Source organism: Scardinius erythrophthalmus, assembly GCF_964197995.2.
Source record: "Scardinius erythrophthalmus genome assembly, chromosome: 10".
Classification (NCBI taxonomy): domain Eukaryota; kingdom Metazoa; phylum Chordata; class Actinopteri; order Cypriniformes; family Leuciscidae; genus Scardinius; species Scardinius erythrophthalmus.
The window spans coordinates 5313954-5326473 of NC_138230.1; the positions used below are offsets into that span (position 1 = coordinate 5313954).

The following is a 12520-nucleotide window of genomic DNA, read 5'->3' on the forward strand; positions in this document are numbered from 1 at the left end:
TTGTAAAAACTCTTTGGCGATTCTCAGACACCAGAGGCTAGTAGATCAACGACATCAAAGCAGATGGGACATTCTTTAAAACGTCTTCTTCATTCGGGTTCGGACAGCGTGAGGGAGCGCAGACAGCATTTTAGCAGATTTCTTTTGGCCGTAAAGCAATTGTTTACATCGCGAGACCTGATATCACGCGAGACTTCCTGACGCGGCGGCCGCGGCCCGCCGGCTTAAAGTTGCAAGTGCGGATTTTCCGCTCACGGGCACCAGGGGGGTGCGAGACGACCACCATTCAACCCGAAATAAGTAATATAACCATTCCAATGACTCCGAAGCTGTTCAGTTAAGGTAAAAAAGTTACTTAGTTCACCTTTAAAGGGACAGCAGCCATTTGTCTGTCATTAATTTGTTTGTCAAAACAACAAAACATAGCTTTAATTTTAAGGAATCAGGATTGATAGCCTATGTATTTAATTTAATCAGGACTAAAATACTACCTAGTGTTATTTTACATTTGATTACTTTTTTCAGTCTCTGCGCAGTATTTCTGAATACTAGTTTTAGCAAAAACTTCTTTTTTTCTCTTTATTGGTATCTTTATTCTATTGTATTTATTTGTGCTACTTTTTTCAATTTAATTCAAAGATTGAAATCAAGCTTCCTTGAGCTGTGTAAATTCTTAAGAACAAAATTACCCCATTGTAAAAATGCAATGAGTAAGCCTACATTTAGGCGAGATAAATGTAAAAAAGAAAAAGTCTAAACTCCCCCCTCAAATTAAAAATCCCCCCCATAAGAATCACCTAAGGGGGGATTTCCCCCCCATTTTCCAAAATGAAATTCAGGCACTGTTATTCAAAATAAACATAATATTACAAATTATATCTGCACAAAATGACGCAAATTCATTCACAAGTGAACTTGAACTAAGTTACGTGCCATTCATTCAGAACTACTCATGTTGTGGATGTGGACGCGCTCTTCCTGGAGCAACGCGACATGGCAACTAAACCCAAATAATTCACAATGTTTTATTACAATATTGTTCTCTTTTAGGGATGTCAATTTTCTCAAATTCCCATGATCGATCGTCATTTAAATTAATGATCAATTAATCGATTAATCGTTAGCCGTAATACTGCCATATGCGTCTACTGCAGTGGCTATGGCCAACAGCATGACAGGGTCTGCAAATGCTGCTAAAAACGCTATGTTCCTCACCAAATCAATAATGGTTATAAATATAAATAAAGGGCTAGTAGGATTGTAAAAATGTTTTATGTGATTGCTAATTAAATTAATTATTCAAACTACTAATACAACGTGTCACCAACGCCTCGTATGCGCTTAGAATGTGTGACAGTTGTGGACGCGCTCTTCCTGGAACAACTGCACGCGCTGAATGAATCTGCTACCGTTAAACTGGAGCACCTTGCTAGCACATTATTTATCTAAAAGAAATGCATCCTATATGAGATAAATCAGATATATTCAAAATAAACATAATATTACAAATTATATCTGCACAAAATGACGCAAATTCATGCACAAGTGAACTTGAACTATTACGTGCCATTCATTCAGAACTACTCATGTTGTGGACGCACTTTTCCTGGAGCAACGCGGCGACACGGCAACTAAACCCAAATAATTCACAATGTTTTATTACAATATTGTTCTCCTTATAATGTTATGTAATATTACAGTCCCAATAGTCGTTATTAGTCGTGCACTGCCGTTTGAGCTGCGCGCGCTGAAGCTGACGCTTTACTACAGAGTTAATTCTTAACCAAATGCATCCAATATGAGATAAATCAGATATAGATAGGCCTACAGAAAAGAAACAGTATTACAACTTACATTTGCACAAAACAAAAGGCTGCGAATGCAGACGCAAACTTATAGTCATGATGAAGGTGTAAAATGGTCCCAAACATAACTCCGGCGCGCTCGCTTTACATGTTTCGCGGTTGAGCAGCGCGCACGCGCATGAAGACCTGCTTAATCGATGATCAATAAGTTGTATCGATTAAATGTATTATCGACAATTATTCGATCGTCGATTAATCGTTGACATCCCTAGTTCATACTAATTTGTTAAAGGGACACTCCATATCACGTGATGCTTTGCGTGAGGTTGTTGACAAATGACAGGCTGATCCGTCGTCCACGTTGGTGTGCGTCATTACGCATGAACCAAGGCTGATATTGTGGAGAGAGAGAGACGCACGGCACAGTGGTTTCGAGGGGAGAGAGAGAGACGCACAGAGAGACGCGAGTTTTGAAGAATACACAGAGAATAATGGATCATCAGAGATTGAGAAACATGGATCTAAATCAAGCGCTGGCCTTTTTTGATGCCATGGAGGATGATGGATTTTCTGGAGAAGAGAGCTTTTTGACTGATGAGGAACTAGATTACCAGGATGGTCTAGACCCTGCTGAAGAGTAAGTTCCATTTATTTATTTACTGTAAAAGTATATATAAAAAAAAACTAATATGATAAAATATAAATTTTCTAAATATGTAAAAATAAGTTCTGTAAAAGTAGTATTTCGTTTTTCTATGTTTGTTAAAGAGTAGTAAGAGTTGTGGATTACACTTTGTCTCTCAGCCATTGTTTGTCTGCGTTTACCTAGAGATACAAACAAAGGATAGTGGGGGGTTGGTCACACCTTTTGGCTGTGGAGAGAATGTCTCAAGGATGTTGTAGTGGGGGGTTGGTCACACCTTTTGGCTGTGGAGAGAATGTCTCAAGGATGTTGTAGTGGGGGGTTGGTCACACCTTTTGGCTGTGGAGAGAATGTCTCAAGGATGTTGTAGTGGGGGGTTGGTCACACCTTTTGGCTGTGGAGAGAATGTCTCAAGGATGTTGTAGTGGGGGGTTGGTCACACCTTTTGGCTGTGGAGAGAATGTCTCAAGGATGTTGTAGTGGGGGGTTGGTCACACCTTTTGGCTGGGGAGAGAATGCTCATATTATAGCTGTGGTGGGTTGGGGGTACAGTAGCAATCTCAGCCATTGTTATCTTATGTGAGAAATCAAATACAAAAACACTAATTGATCTGATATGTATGATCTAATATTTTGCTTTATTTGTTTTACAGTCATGATAATGAAGAAGACACCAGCCCACCCACCCGAGCCAGACAGGAAAGCGGCCATTCTTCCGCTGAGGAGGGCCCTTCCACTTCTGCTGCAGCATCCCAGCAGCTGCCAGGAATAGGTCATGGACGGCTGCAGTCACGGTCTAGAGGGAGAGCGCGGTCAAGGTCAAGATCCAGATCCGGCAGCTTGAGGGGTCGACAGAGTCCTGAATCCACAAGGTCAAGATCTAGATCACCACAGCCAGCAGCCCCAACTCCATCATGGAACAGTGAGAGTCAGCCAGACATCCCTCCAGTGCCCAAAAGGTTCGTCCCAACAAGAAAGCCAGGACATCAGCTCAGCCCCACATCCATATACACACCGCTGGACCTTTTCAAACTTTTTGTCAGTGACAGTGCAGCAACCACTTTGTGTAATAACATAAACACAAACGCTGCAAAAAACATTGCCAATGGCAAAAAATATTCCTGGAAAAACTTCACTGTTGAAGAATTTTTCAAATATTTAGGACTGACTTTCTTTTTTGCACTGGTGAGACTGACAAATATCCGGCACTACTGGAGGACAAACACCATTTTCAGCCAACAGTTTCCCCACTCAGTGATGGCACGTGCAGGTATCAGGTCATTTCCTGGAACATCCACATGAGCAACCCTGATGAAGATGTCCACAATGACCGGAAGAGAGGGACACCAGCTTATGACCGGCTGTTTCGTCTGAAGCCCCTTTTAGATGACATCAAACATGCATGCAGAGCATTTTATCACCCACGGCAGAACCTTTCAGTGGACGAGAGGATGGTGGCAACAAAGGTTCACACTGGCATGACCCAGTATATGAAGGCGAAGCCAACTAAGTGGGGCTTCAAACTTTTTGTGCTGGCAGACAGCAGCATTGGGTACACTTTAGACTTTGCTGTATACACGGGGAAGTCTGTGTTTGCTTCTGGTGAGGGACTGGCAAACGACTCGGTTATGTCCTTCATGAACAAATCATCCCTAGGGAGTGGCTACAATGTGTATGTAGACAACTTCTACACAAGTCCAAAGCTATTCATGGATCTCTACAGCATGAACTTTGGAGCATGTGGCACCTACAGGGGCAACAGACGAGGATGCCCCCGCACAACCACAAATGCCATGAACAAAAAGGATCCTAGGGGCACCATCAGGTGGATCCGTGACGGCCCTCTGGTTTTTGTAAAGTGGATGGACACTCTGGAAGTCTCTGTCTGCTCCACAATTCACCCGGCCTTCTCTGGCACACCTAAGATGGCCGACACAGCAGCAGTGCTCGAGTGAAGCTCCTTAAATCTCAGTCTGCTAAATGCGCTAATCAATTAACTTTCCTGCATATCTATCCCACGTTAAGTTCTGAGTGTTACCTCCTTTTTGTGACTTTTTGGATGGTCACTAATACAAATTGTTTACTTGATCATTTCACCTGTGCTTCGCTATGGAACAAAACGCAACTAACGCATTCATTTTGAACGCTCTTCAACAACTTAAGCGAGAGATGTTCACGTATTTTGACCCGAAACTTGACAACCTGCAAACAGCTGCCGATGCGTTGCAGTCTTCCCTTAAATCACTCGGGGATCAAGTAGGCGAGCTCGAATTTAGAGTCAGTTCAAATCAGGATAACATAACTGATCTAGAGCAACGCGTTGAGACGCTGGAGAAGCAAAATGCTTTCTTGCTACAGAAAGCCGAGGACGCCGAAAATCGGAGCAGAGCCCTAAATCTTCACTTCATTCACGTTCCTGAGCGAGCTGAAGGCACTGATACAATCGGCTTTATTGGACGTCTACTCACTCTTCTATTTGGCGAAGCCAGCTTTCCCATTCCACCTGTGATCGAGCGCGCTCATCGCACTCCTGGAGCCACCTCCAAAGGGAATTCCAAAGCTGGTTCAAGACCAATTTTGGCAAAGTTTGGCACCAGTGAATATCATGAGGCCCAAAACGCCTGGACTTCTTTTGGAAAAATGTAAATAGTTTTGGTTCTGTTCAAGTTATTATGTTTATTCCTGTGCTCCAGGACTCCAAAGACATGAACAAACTGTTTTCCAGAGGAAATTTGCTTAGCTTTTATTTATTTGTGTGTGATTTCAATAAATGTTTGAGTGATTCAAAAGTTTTATTTTTTCATTTGTCTTTGTGGTCCCATAACTTATTTTACAGTCAGGTGACATCAATGCAACACAAATATGCTGAAAGTTCAATTTGTCATGAAAAAAAAAAGAGGTGTGTCAATTGTCTGTGCACAAAAGGGTTGATGTTTTACAAGCTTTTTTTTGTAAATAACACCAGACGGAAAATTAATTAAAAAAAAACCCTTAGGTCTTTGAGGGTTAAAGGGTTATGTAAGATTGTGGCCAAAACTGGTACTGCAATCACTTTCAAATTACTGTACCCCCTTCCCCCTCCTCCCTGACTCGAGGTTGCCAGATAGGCTGCAGGATCCAGCAGGAACGTAGGCTGCTACAAGAAGTGGTGACTAGAGCAGAGCTGGCAACCCGGATGCCGCAACACTACTGACTCCGGGATTGGTAGATAGGTGGAGGGTGTTTGTCCCGCCATAGTCTTATCTGATCGGTGAGTAGCCGAATGTAGACGAACTGCTGCGCGTGTGACAGGGCGCATGTTTAACTGAGAGAGAGAGAGAGAGAGAGAGAGAGGTAGTATGCAAGCAAGTGCACACCATTTCGAAACAAAAACGAGGAGTAATTCAATAATTAGTTCGCAAAGTAACTCTTCACTAGAAATTGTGTGAAATGATTTCCAGGCGGTAGCGTAGAGTGGAGCTCAATTCTAGTCTATATTGATGGGCGGAGTAGTGGGAGTGGCCTGCGGAGCTGAGCATTGCAATGCACTATGGGTATTGTCTACAATCCACAAGCACTAAAGTCATTTTCTGCCTTTTATCGGCCAAGAAGGACCCAAATTAGAAATGTATGCTACTATTCTACTACATATATGACCCACTTTCAATACACATCCAGTGCATCCTCAAACTGACGACAAAACCTCATACAGTTACGCGCACACTTTGGAGACTGTCTTGTTTTCAATGCAAGGGTAGTAAGGAACTGGGGTCCGTTCTTCGTACGCCACTCAGTTAGTGGGATTTGATTGTGGATGATTTGGCATGATCTTGGATTGTTTGGTTCTTCAGTGCTCATCCTGGACTTGCTGTCATAGTGTTCCTATAGTGGTCCGTAACTTAAACCTGCTCGGAAGCTTATTTCATGTAAACCGGATTAGATTGCATCTTTTTAAGTGGGGTTGATTCTTAAAATATGTCCCAACCACTGCTAATTTATTACAAGAGTTCCTTACTGAAACTAATTTAAAACTGACAAAAGTAATTTAAAATAATAATAATGATATAAAAATTAATTTGAAAAAATGTGTTGAACGCCTGTGTACGAGTCAAAAGAAGTATACTTTGCAAGGCTGTGCATTCGACTGTGGTAAAAATTCGACTGTGGTATACTTCTGGCTTTAGTCTGGTGTTGGTTGTCTAGTCATAGCCAATGCAGACTGTGCATAGCACTTTAATAACACAAGATTTTGGCCAAATGTTTTAAACCAAAAACAAACTAAGCTCCCAAAACACAAATCTAACATTCGCTGGTCCAAAACATCGTAAATCTATTTGAGCTTGATTGACACATGAAGTGTCTGGCCATACATCATTTTATTTATTTATTATTTTTGAACTAATTTCTTGAATGGCAGCAGTTAACCTGCAATTTTAGCTGGTTTCAAAACACCTGGATATTACCTGCCATTGTGACATTTCCTCAGATAAACTTCTGAGATCCAAAAGCTAATGCCAGCATATTGACATGGTGACTAATAAATTGTGTGCGCATATATTTTAGATATTTATTTGAGAAAAAGGATACATGTTGATTTTGGGTTCATGTTTTATTTTTTATCTTCCACAGTAATTCAGTGTAAAGTGGTCCTTTTCGTGTTACACAGGACCAGAGACTAGTTTTCCCTGTGTGCTTATCTGCTGATATTTCACATGTTCCGAAACTGTTTGGATTGTAGGGCTGGAATACATTTTAATTGTTGTTTTTTACCCCTCAGGAAAAAGCCAAATGAATCAGGATGAAACTGAGAACTCCAGAGGTATTTAAACATTTGGGTATATTAAAGTTATTCCATGTACATACATATAGGTGTATAGGTATACATATGTGTATGTATATGTTTGTTTGTTTGTTTTACAGAGACCAAATTGAGGAGAATTGTGAAAAGGCCATGGAGCCCAAATGAAGTGAATGCTGTCATGAAACATTTCAGAGTCCATATTTCAAAGGGACACCTTGCAACAAAGGCAGAGTGTGAGCAGTGCAAGACTGCAGAGGACCCTGTTCTGAGAGAAAGAACGGCCCAAAATATAAGGGATTTCGTGAGGAACCGAGGTTTGATGTTGAAAAAAAATCTTCTTAGAGTTCTTCGAGAGATCAGTGTTGCCTTCCATTAAAGGTTGTATCAGCGATTTCAGGCCCAATAAAGGCCCAAATATAAATGATCACATTCATCTCATTTTTCCTAACGATCCGCTAGCTGGCCGCCCCATAAGCATGCCATCCAAAAACCGCGTCTCTGTAGGCAGCCTAGGCTCTGAGATCTGCACACAAAAGGTGGGGGTGTTGTGGTGTGAGATTTTGCGGTGATTGGTTGGAACTGTTGGTGATTGGTTGGAACACTGTTTATTTTGGTTTTGGTGGTTGGTGAAACCCATTGTTTTTGTGTGCAGATCTCGGCGCCTAGGCTGCCTACAGAGACGCGTTTTTTGGATGGCATGCTTATGGGGCGGCCAGCTAGCGGATCGTTAGGAAAGATTAGATGAATGTGATCATTTATGTTTGGGCCTTTTTTGGGCGTGAAATCGCTGATACAACCTTTAATGTCTGTGGGTTTTGTTCTCAAAAGTGTTGTTGGGCCAGAAGAGTGTTCAAGACATCCTTTTATTTACTTTTATTAAAACACTGTTTTGAAAGAAATGTACAAAAACATGCATTTACTGGAAGGCAATTTAATTTGGTTTTATTTTCAGTGTGTTGTTGAGGTCATTTTGAGGCACACTCCCTCATGCACTTTAGTCCCATAATGGTTAGAGATGCACCGATTACAATTTTCTAGGCCGATTCCGATTTTTCCGAGTTTGACCTGCCGATTCCGATTTTTTATTTATTTTTTTATTTTTTTATAAAACACCATATACTTCTACCCAAACTGAATAATAAAAACAAGTTTAAATGGGTGAATTTTCTATAAATATTTTTGAGTCTTCTTCATTTTCTTTTCTGACATAGCCTACTCCAGTTCTTGTTAAAACACACTAGACATGCAAATTCTGTGCATTTTGGGCACTTTTTGTGTGAAATCATTTATTTTGCCCATCAAAAAAAGTGTGCTTTCACTTTAATTGAGTGTGAGCAGCGCAGCAAAAATAGACTCTGCGCCGAAACCGCTTCACTGCTGCTCACTCGACGCTCCTGCTTGACGCTCACGCTCTGCTCCTGCTGCCGGTGTGATGCACTCATTTATTAACATGCACGCCGAAAAAAATACGCGCCTCTCACGCTTGCGGTGTGAAACTGACGTAATTCACAAGGTTTTCTACATGTGTGTTCCGTGTGCACGTGTGATGCTGATGTTGCGCGATGTTAATCATGCGGCACCCGAGTGTGTTTGACCGGTATAAAATCGGCAAGTGTCAGACTGACCGGCCGATCGGCGGTCATGACCGATCACGTGAAAATCGGCCAATTCCGGTCCCAAGCCGATCAATCGGTGCATCTCTAATAATGGCCTTATTAGATCTCAGTTGTTGAGCCTTTTTTTTACCATTTGCAAAATAAAAATTGCCCTTTCAGTTTAATTTTGTTAGTTTTTATTGGCTGTCTAGTTGCATTTCTTCATCTAATTGCCCTTTAACTAGTCTTCTATGAAGTGTAAAACTTGCTGATCTTTGTTCACTGAATTTTCTCCAACCAGGTTCATTTTGCACCACATGTGTATATGTTGGTTGATATAGCAACAGCACATTGTAGCACTATTTCCTTAGGTGTGCGTATTACTTTTACAGGTTTAGTGGCAGCAAAAAGATGCACAATCATTTGTGAATTCACTCTTTAATAGTTGATTTGGTTTAGTATGGTTAACTCTAATACAGGTACTCCTGCTATGTGTGGAGTTAATAGTGATGTCCATTTAAACCCAGTTTGTCCTCATAATCAAGGGTTAGTTAGGGTTGTGTGTGTGTGTGTGTGTGAGAGGTCCAGTTAAACCCAAAATGTCCTCATAATCAAGGGTTAGTTAGGGTTGTGTGTGTTTGAGAGGTCCAGTTAAACCCAAAATGTCCTCATAATCAAGGGTTAGTCAGGTGTTTGTGTGTGTTTGAGAGTGTGTGTGTGTGTGAGAGGTCCAGTTAAACCCAAAATGTCCTCATAATCAAGGGTTAGTAAGGGTTGTGTGTGTTTGAGAGTGTGTGTTTGAGAGGTCCAGTTAAACCCAAAATGTCCTCATAATCAAGGGTTAGTTAGGGTTGTGTGTGTGTGTGAGAGGTCCAGTTAAACCAAAAATGTCCTCATAATCAAGGGTTAGTCAGGTGTTTGTGTGTGTTTGAGAGTGTGTGTGTGTGAGAGGTCCAGTTAAACCCAAAATGTCCTCATAATCAAGGGTTAGTAAGGGTTGTGTGTGTTTGAGAGGTCCAGTTAAACCCAAAATGTCCTCATAATCAAGGGTTAGTAAGGGTTGTGTGTGTTTGAGAGTGTGTGTGTGTGAGAGGTCCAGTTAAACCCAAAATGTCCTCATAATCAAGGGTTAGTTAGGGTTGTGTGTGTTTGAGAGGTCCAGTTAAACCCAAAATGTCCTCATAATCAAGGGTTAGTAAGGGTTGTGTGTGTTTGAGAGTGTGTGTGTGTGAGGTCCAGTTAAACCCAAAATGTCCTCATAATCAAGGGTTAGTAAGGGTTGTGTGTGTTTGAGAGTGTGTGTTTGAGAGGTCCAGTTAAACCCAAAATGTCCTCATAATCAAGGGTTAGTCAGGTGTTTGTGTGTGTTTGAGAGTGTGTGTTTGAGAGGTCCAGTTAAACCCAAAATGTCCTCATAATCAAGGGTTAGTTAGGGTTGTGTGTGTGTGAGAGGTCCAGTTAAACCAAAAATGTCCTCATAATCAAGGGTTAGTTAGGGTTGTGTGTGTGTGAGAGGTCCAGTTAAACCAAAAATGTCCTCATAATCAAGGGTTAGTAAGGGTTGTGTGTGTTTGAGAGTGTGTGTGTGTGAGAGGTCCAGTTAAACCAAAAATGTCCTCATAATCAAGGGTTAGTCAGGTGTTTGTGTGTGTTTGAGAGTGTGTGTGTGTGAGAGGTCCAGTTAAACCCAAAATGTCCTCATAATCAAGGGTTAGTAAGGGTTGTGTGTGTGTGAGAGGTCCAGTTAAACCAAAAATGTCCTCATAATCAAGGGTTAGTAAGGGTTGTGTGTGTTTGAGAGTGTGTGTGTGTGAGAGGTCCAGTTAAACCAAAAATGTCCTCATAATCAAGGGTTAGTCAGGTGTTTGTGTGTGTTTGAGAGTGTGTGTGTGTGAGAGGTCCAGTTAAACCCAAAATGTCCTCATAATCAAGGGTTAGTTAGGGTTGTGTGTGTTTGAGAGGTCCAGTTAAACCCAAAATGTCCTCATAATCAAGGGTTAGTAAGGGTTGTGTGTGTTCGAGAGTGTGTGTGTGAGAGGTCCAGTTAAACCCAAAATGTCCTCATAATCAAGGGTTAGTCAGGTGTTTGTGTGTGTTTGAGAGTGTGTGTGTGAGAGGTCCAGTTAAACCCAAAATGTCCTCATAATCAAGGGTTAGTTAGGGTTGTGTGTGTTTGAGAGTGTGTGTGTGAGAGGTCCAGTTAAACCCAAAATGTCCTCATAATCAAGGGTTAGTTAGGGTTGTGTGTGTGTGTGAGAGGTCCAGTTAAAGGGTCATGAAACCCCCCTCTTTCAGCTCAAGTCTAGCTCACAATCTTTTTGAAAACTGCAACTTAATTGGGGGCGTGGTGGCTGTGAGAAGAAGGGAGGGGAGTGGGTGTGGTCAAAGCCCAAAGTGGCCAATGCATATCGACTGTCACTAAAAATCAATGGTAAAACGTGAGGAAATGCTAGATTTTTTATAGCTGGCCAAGTTAAAGTCTAATATATACATAATAACCTACTACAGTAATCATAATTCTATTTAAAACAAATAAATGAACATGCATATGTATAATTATGCCTTTATAAAATATATATTTGTTTACACACTATAAATGCGTATATTTGAAATAATTAATTTTCCGCTTAAAAAAAAAAAAAACGTTCCATACAGATCTACGCGCCCCCTAAACCCACATAATAAAGATGGACAGTGTCATAGAAATTTGCACAAACTAAGCATACTTTCCATACAATTGAGGTATTATCGAAATATCAAAATTTTAATAACGAGTGATTATTTAACAAAAGGCAAGTAAAACGGTCAGGGTTACATTTTAGACACACACACACACACCTCTGAAGCGATAGGAAAAGTTCTCGGAACCGCATCACTCGCAAGACCGAAACCTGCATTGGTGTACAAGGTCGAAGTCCACCTTTCTCCAGTTGAATGGTTGCACACACACATAGTTTAGATGTGTCCGTGGTTGATGGCCGGAGTCTAGCCCGGGCAGCATCGCGGGGAAAGATGCACTGGAACTTTTGGTCCACGAAAACAAACGCATGTCCCATTATTGCCTCTCTCATCTACTACGCGATATCACAGTTTGACATGTCTGTCTTTGGAAAGTTCCGTGTCATGAATAATTAAGAGCAGTGTCTTCTCATTGGATAAGAAAACTCAGTACATGAATAATTATGAGACACCGATACGTGGACATGATGAAGATTTTAAACCCGGAAGACGAAAATAGCGTAAAAAAACTAAAATTTAACAATTTTCCCCCTACTATTAAATCTAACAGATGCTAACATTGTCTTCAATAGTGTTCAACACACATACCTCTGTTCAAATCTCATAAAATTTGGTTTAGGGTTTCATGACCCTTTAAACCCAAAATGTCCTCATAATCAAGGGTTAGTTAGGGTTGTGTGTGTTTGAGAGTGTGTGTGTGAGAGGTCCAGTTAAACCCAAAATGTCCTCATAATCAAGGGTTAGTTAGGGTTGTGTGTGTGTATGCATGATTCATATGGTTACTGATGCCCAGTTAAACCCAAATGGTCAGCAATGTTCATTTAGATACTAATACGTCTTAAGTAATAAGTCTTGAGCAATCTTCTCTTTTCACATTAACAAAACCCAAACCCAATCAACTGGAAATATTTAGCTTTATTCAAAACTATCTTTAGACAAAACTTCTTCAAATCTAATG

General features: G+C 41.0%; 1 protein-coding gene across 5 annotated transcripts in view; it reads left to right on the forward strand.

The window, feature by feature from the left end:
* Positions 1 to 12520, forward strand: part of LOC308697132 (protein NLRC3-like) — a 44577-nt gene that overhangs the window by 14293 nt on the left and 17764 nt on the right. The window contains exons 4-6 of one of the 5 annotated variants that reach the window (XM_081376250.1): positions 5544 to 5698; positions 7205 to 7246; positions 7348 to 7542. The exons of 3 other annotated variants lie outside the window; for them this stretch is intronic. The gene's annotated coding sequence lies outside the window, so the exon portion shown is untranslated. The remainder of the gene's footprint in view (positions 1 to 5543; positions 5699 to 7204; positions 7247 to 7347; positions 7543 to 12520) is intronic. One more of the 5 variants, XM_081376251.1, reaches the window with a different exon arrangement.